This window comes from Apodemus sylvaticus, chromosome X, assembly GCF_947179515.1.
Source record: "Apodemus sylvaticus chromosome X, mApoSyl1.1, whole genome shotgun sequence".
Classification (NCBI taxonomy): domain Eukaryota; kingdom Metazoa; phylum Chordata; class Mammalia; order Rodentia; family Muridae; genus Apodemus; species Apodemus sylvaticus.
The window spans coordinates 52,763,885-52,771,573 of record NC_067495.1 but is presented as its reverse complement, the minus strand read 5'-3'; the positions used below and the strand labels follow the sequence as shown (position 1 = coordinate 52,771,573).

Genomic DNA, 7,689 nt, shown 5'->3' with positions numbered 1-7,689 from the left:
ACAGAGCATGAGTATTATGGTCATTACTTTTTGGCTTATTAGTAGTACTCTTCAGTGTCAGTCACAAACCCATGGTGAACTCATACAATACGGCTGCCTGGTAGTCAGCTCTGACTTAAGATATTTTAGACATAAGAGTTCATATTGACTTTGATTTGATGGTTCCTACATAAAGCTTTGTGCAAATTCTTTCTTTTTTAGAATAACAAAAAATAATTTAATAAAATATAAGATTTACAGATGTTTCCAGACAAGACATACAAAGTGGTCACAAGCTTTTTCTTCGTCTTTTCGGGGTGGGGGTGGGGGAAAGAGAATTTCGATTGATAGCAAAGACACAATGTTATTAATGAGGACTGTGATGGTTATTTAATGTTCCCATTTTGTTTCAGATAATCAAGCTTGTCCATCTACAGCGTCTAACGTTAGACTTGGATAGAGAGTATATTCTAATAAAACTGGCTAACTGCATTTATCCACTACAATTAGATCCTTTAAGAGGGGGGAAGGGAAAGGAGGGCATAATATTAAAAAAAAAACAAAAACAAAAACTACTTTCCTCCTAAAAAAATAAAGCACCAATACCCCTGGCAGCTAACCCTGACAACTACCTTCATTCACAGTGCCTTGTACTTTAACCATGATGGGGAAAGGAGTCAAAGCAAAGTCCTGCTTCTCAACATCGCTCAGCAATCCGGATGATACTTCTAGCCTCTGCTTTACAATAATGAATCAGAACAAAACAGATTTGCTAATGTGCATATCATCACCAAAGATGAAGATGTTTGGGCTTTTATTCTGTAATGATTTATAAGACAGTGTCCATTAAATGCAAACATAAAAGGGAAGAAGTGGTAGCAGAACAGGAGAAGTGATGCATACTTTATGATCTGATCAACTAAAATATTGTTCACAGCATATAACCTAGTCCATGTTCTCATTGTTTCTATGACTTGGGCTTCATTCCTCTTCCACTGCTCGGCTACCTCATTTGCTAATGGATCATCTGGATTAGGAGCACTTAACAAAGCCTGGACTGATAGCAGAAATGTGTGGATCTGCAGTGCTGGGGTCTATTTATTTTCAGTGTTGCCACTGGGTATTTTTCAGGAAGGAATTATTCAAGTTCAAAAGTCCCTCCCTGAAAGGAGAAATCCTGGTATCCAGCAATGACCACATGGAAATAATGGGTGTTGCTCGCATTTGGTTCTGCTTTGTTGCCAGGAACAGGTTCTGCCAACAATCGCTGGGTTTCCTTGATGATCCTGCATCCCAGCCATCTTATCAGATCTGGAGTTCACCCTCTGCTCTTGTCTCTGGTTCTGCTCACTTTATGCATAAGTTGTGGAATTTCTAGGGCTGCCCCCATTCTCCTTATCTTTTCAATATTGTACTTGAGGTACTAGCTTGGGCAATTAAACAACATAAGGAGGTCAAAGGGATACAAATTGGAAAGGAAGAAGTTAAACTATCATTATTTGTAGATGATATGATAGTCTACCTACGTGACCCAAAAACCTCCACTAGAGAACTCCTACAGCTGATAAACAACTTCAGCAAAGTGGCAGGTTATAAAATCAACTCAAGCAAATCATTAGCCTTCCTATACTCAAAGGATAAGCAGGCTGAGAAAGAAATTAGGGAAATGACACCCTTCACAATAGCCACAAACAGTATAAAGTACCTTGGGGTGACTCTTACCAAACATGTGAAAGATCTGTATGGCAAGAACTTCAAGACTCTGAAGAAGGAAATGGAAGAAGACCTCAAAAAATGGAAAAACCTCCCATGCCCATGGATCTTCGGGATTAATATAGTTAAAATGGCCATTTTGCCAAAAGCAATCTACAGATTCAATGCAATATCCATCAAAATTCCAACTCAATTCTTCATAGAGTTAGAAAGAGCAATTCTCAAATTCATCTGGAATAACAAAAAACCCAGGATTGCTAAAACTATTCTCAACAACAAAAGAAATTCTGGGGACATCAGTATCCCTGACCTCAAGCAATACTACAGAGCAATAGTGTTAAAAACTGCATGGTATTGGTACAGTGACAGGCAGGCAGATAAATGGAACAGGATTGAAGATCCAGAAATGAACCCACACACCTATGGCCACTTGATCCTCAACAAAGGGTCTGAAAACATCCAATGAATAAAAGATAGCCTTTTCAACAAATGGTGCTGGTTCAACTGGAGGTCAGCATGCAGAAGAATGCGAATTGATCCATCCTTGTCTCCTTGTTCTAAGCTCAACTCCAAATGGATCAAGGACCTCCACATAAAGCCAGACTCTCTGATGCTAATAGAAAAGAAACTGGGGAAGACCCTTGAGGACATCGGTACAGGGGGAAAGTTTCTGAACAGAACACCAATAGCTTGAGCAAGAATTGATAAATGGGACCTCATAAAATTACAAAGTTTCTGTAAGGCAAAGGACACCATCAAAAGGACAAATCGGCAACCAACAAATTGGGAAAAGATCTTCACCAACCCTACATCAGATAGAGGGCTAATATCCAATATATATACAAAGAACTCAAGAAGTTAGATCCCAGAAATCCAAATAACCCTATTAAAAATGGGGTACAGGGTTAAACAAAGAATTCTCACCTGAAGAACTTCGGATGGCGGAGAAGCATCTTAATAAATGCTCAACTTCATTAGTCATTAGGGAAATGCAAATCAAAACAACCCTGAGACTTTACCTTACACCAGTCAGAATGGCTAAGATTAAAAATTCAGGAGACACCATGTGTTGAGGAGGATGTGGAAAAAGAGGAACACTCCTCCACTGCTGGTGGGGTTGCAAATTGGTACAACCACTCTGGAAATCAGTCTGGTGGTTCCTCCATAAACTGGGCACCTCACTTCCAGAAGATCCTGCTATACCACTCCTGGGCATATACCCAGAGGATTCCCCAGCATGTAATAAGGATATATGTTCTACTGTGTTCATATCAGCCCTATTTATAATTGCCAGAAGCTGGAAAGAACCCAGGTATCCCTCAACAGAAGAGTGGATGCAAAAAATGTGGTATATTTACACAATGGAGTACTATTCAGCCATTAGAAACAATGAATTCATGAAATTCTTAGGCAAATGGATGGAGCTGGAGAACATCATACTAAGTGAGGTAACCCAGACTCAAAAGATCAATCATGGTATGCACTCACTAATAAGTGGATATTAGCCTGGAAAACTGGAATACCCAAAACATAATCCACACATCAAATGAGGTACAAGAAGAACGGAGGAGTGGCCCCTTGCTCTGGAAAAACTCAGTGTAGCAATATAAGGCAAAACCAGAACAGGGAAGTAGGAAGGGGTGGGTGGGAGAACAGGGGGAGGGAAGGGGGCTTATGTGACTTTCGGGGAGTAGGGGGCCAGAAAAGGGGAAATCATTTGAAATGTAAATAAAAAATATATTGATTAAAAAAAAAGATTAGCAAGCCTCATACAAAGCATCCAGAACATATGAAAAAAACCAGGGTATATGGTCAGCATTTCCTGGAGTCAAGTCACTTCTCCATCAGTGACTGGCACGCATGTTATAGAAACAATATAAAATAGCTGACAGGCATGGAACAAAATGGCTACAGGTATTCTGAGGTGTGGGGATTAGATCATAACATCAAAAAGCTGAAATTAATGGTTTAACCATAGACTTTCACAAGCCACCATCTTCCATTGTACAGAACAAGAAGCTATTCAAAATTCTATGTATTAGAGGAGGAAATGATACACATTTCCCCAAAGACTAGATATCGTTGTGCTGAAATACAAAACAGGGGTAAGAGCAATTGTACATTTATGCAAATTCTGCATAAGACATTCACTTAAGGCCATCTGAAGGCTAAAAGAAACAAAATTGTTTGGGAAATAGATAACTTAGATTCCCACAAATGAATGAACTGTATAAAGTAAATTTAAAAGTAACAAATTGGAGATTAAGGAAAATTTGAGAAATTATTTTTTGATCCCTCTCTAAGTCTCAAAATCTTGTCTAGTTTAGAGATGGGGGTAGTGTGTGACCTATGTGCCCTGATACAAACAAATAAAACAAAAAGAAAGAAGAAAAAGCAAAACAGAGATAATAGCAAAAAAAAAAAAAAAAAAACCCAGAAACAAGAGTAGCTTCTACCTTTATTACATTGATCATAAGGGAGACTCAGAGATCACAGGGAGCATGCATTGAGACGCTTGGAAGCTTACCTTGGAGCTATAGGTAAAATAGATTAAGGCAGTGGTTCTCAAACTTCATAATGCTATGACTCTTCTTCATATTTTGGTGATCCCCAACCAAAAAATTATTTTTGTTGCTACTTTATAACTGTAGTTTTACTATTTTTATGAATCATAATGTAAATATCTGTGATTCCCAGTGATCTTTGCTGACTACTCTAAAAGGGTTATTTGATCCACACAATGAGAACTACCAGAGTAGAAGATGATTCTATGTGAGTCTGGCAATGAGGACAATCAGATACTACTTTCTTAGGTGTGATAGAGAGGATGATCATCAAGAACTAAGACAGAGGAGTCAGTATTTCTAGCAACCATGGAGAAGCAGAAAGTCAGGCCTGGGAAAAGCATAAAGTGGTCTATAAATAGTAACCAGATTCCTGCAAGGAATGGGAAAACAATGCCTCCAAGAACATGTCAAACTTTTCAAGAGTACAAACATACCTAGTAACAATAGACTGGTGGTTCTAACCACATAAGAAGCCATTGAGATACTTGAGTTTAAATTAATCACCTAGAATTGATATGACAGTCACTCCTCCAAGGAAAGCTTGAATGGGAAAACCTCATTCCTTCATTCCACAAATCTCAGAGAATGAAAGCAATGGACATCTTGAGAAGAGACTAATATTTAAACTGAAGCCATTTTTAGGGCTCTAGTAAATAAAATAATCACATTGCTGGTGGCTTAGCCACAACATACAACGTCTGTACAGGAGACCAATACAAAAGACATTAAACTGATGAAGTACTTAAACATCAGAAAATTTCAGCTGTCCAGGTCATTTTGGGGCCACAATAAAACTTAACAGACAGCAAAGATCCAGAATTTAAGTCATGAGGTAATAACTATACAACCTTGTGGGTAGCATTAAGGAGACAAAATTAGTGAGGAAATTTTTTATGCCAAGGTTAACATAAGTTTTAGTTAGGAAGGTTAAATGCAATTATATAATGGGCTGGGCCATATACCAGAGTTCTGTAGAAAGACAACTTAACTGTATTCAGCTGTAAGTTAGATCAGACTCCAATATAAGGGAAAAAGCTTTGTAAAAGAAGTAAATTAAAACGAGCACCTAATTGACAATTTAAAAGAGACATATTGAGTCATTTTTACTGGATAGTTTAGCAGTTTCCAAAGACAGAGTTAATAGAAGTTTCTTTTAATCAGGGAACATGGGTGGTTGGGGTATGGACCCTGGAATTAGGTTTTGCTAAGAGGAACATTTGAAAACCTGGGTAAAGGGCATGCAAAATTGTATTAATACACAGCTCTCATACCAGTTTGTTTGTAGGCTTAGGTGCAAGGATTCCCTATTCACATCATCTTCATGTGTCAGTTTGGGAGATGCTGAATAACAAGTGATTCCCATTTGCTTCTCTGTTGCCTTGACCTTGAAAGAGTGGTGCAGACTCTGTGGCTGTACTAACACTTGGCAAAAGAATCCTTCTCCCTGTCATGTGAAAAGTGAGGAATACTTTTTCTCTTCCTTATAGATGAAGAAGTTTTCATGGTCTGCTCTATATATTCAGTGCTGGACAGGCCAACACAGATAGAGACAAGAGTAGAATATTTCTGGTGAGTCTTATTTCTCCATGCATTCTTGTTTTTGTATTGAGGACTCCATTTAACTTACTCTGGTGGGATTGGGTCTCATTCAAGAGAATGGTAGTACTTGAGCTTGGGGTGTTCTGCCATGCAGGTATACTGTAATTTAACTCATATTATTCAAGTATTTAATTGTTTATAACTGGATTTTAAATATACATGGCTTGGGATATTACTTTACATAAATAGATTTTAAAGTAAGTTAACTCAAAACAAGTTTAAAATAAACATAAAACTTATTCATGTAAAATAATATTCCAAGCCATGTATATTTAAAATCCATTTATAAACAATTAAATACTTGAATAATATGGGTTATAAATTTTTGTCTCTCTCGAAGCTTGTCTCTCTAAATGAATTACGTTTGTACTTAGCATGTCTCTAAACATAGTTTTGAGTACATTAAATTATTTGATCATTTTTACGGGGACTGACCATTAAATTTTATTTCTTAATTATCCTTAACAGTTTTCAATTAATTAGTAACTCTCACAAGACTAGAGTTTTATAATTTTATCCCTCTTAAGATTTTGATCCTTAAAAATTACATCTTTAACTTTAAATGCTTTGAGTATCAAAAAGAAAACCTATAAAGAATAGATAAAGACTATGGTGAGAATGATAACTTCATTGTTTCGATCCTTTTATAGTGTACTTTTACAAAATATTATATGACTCAGCTTCTCCAGATGGCTAAAGCTTAACAAAATTAGTAAAGGCATAAATGATTAAACATACATCTATAAGTCTGGTTTTGTTGTCTTTTATAATCTTAAAATAAGATTTTAAAAATCTTTGGGAGGTATAAAATTATTTCTCTCCCCACATTTCCTCCTTTGACCTCATGCCCCTTACCCTCCCTACCTGATCTTCCCCACATCCCAATGAGCCTACAGTCCATCCATGAAATCAATTCTATTTCCTCCTTCTAGGTAGATTATGTATCCCCATCCTAGTACCTTCCTCTATACCGAACCTTTCTGGGTCTATGGATTTTATGTTGGTTATCATTTATTTGATGGCTTATATCCATATATAAGCTAATCTTACTACATTTATCAGACTTTGTCAGGTTGATTTCTTTAAATTCCATCCATTTGCCTGCAAATTTCCCAATGCCTTTTTGAACAGCTAAGTAATACTCCATCCTGTAAATGTACCACATTTTGTTTATCCATTCTTCTATTAAAATACATCAAGGTTGTTTCTAGTTTCTGGCTATTATGAATAAAGCTGCTATGAACAGAGTTGAGCAAGCACATTTGTTGTATGTTAGAATGTCCTTTGGGTATATGCCTAAGCATAGTGTAGGTAGGTCTTGAGGTAGATTGGTTAGCAATTTTCTGAGTGACTTGACATATTGATTTCCAATTTGACTGTGCAAGTTTTCACTCACACCATCAATGGAGAAATTTTCTGCTTATTCCACAGCTTTACCAGTACAGCTTGTCACTTGTATTATTGATCTTTCCCATTCTGACAGATGTAAGAAAGGTGTTTCAAGTAGTTTTGATATGCACTACTCTGAGGGCTAAGAACACTGAACGTTTTAAATGGTTATCATTCATTGGAGATTAGTGAGAATTTTCTGTTTAGATCTATATCCCACTTTTTAAAATTTAATAATTTAATTTAATCATTTGTTTTGATACATAGAGTTTCTCGATATATATGTATACATACATATACACATACACACACACACACACATATATATATATATATATAGTTTCTTGAATTACTTATATATTTGAGATATCAGTCCTTTATTTGATGTAGAGTCAGTAAAAAGCTTTTTCCATTTTATAGGCTACCATTTCAGACAAATCTG

The 7,689-nt window shown here is 36.5% G+C and overlaps 1 pseudogene; it reads right to left on the bottom strand.

Moving 5' to 3' along the window:
* Window positions 1-719: 719 nt before the first annotated feature.
* LOC127674471 (ubiquitin-conjugating enzyme E2 N-like) lies at window positions 720-5,622 on the bottom strand (annotated as a pseudogene).
* Window positions 5,623-7,689: the final 2,067 nt, after the last annotated feature.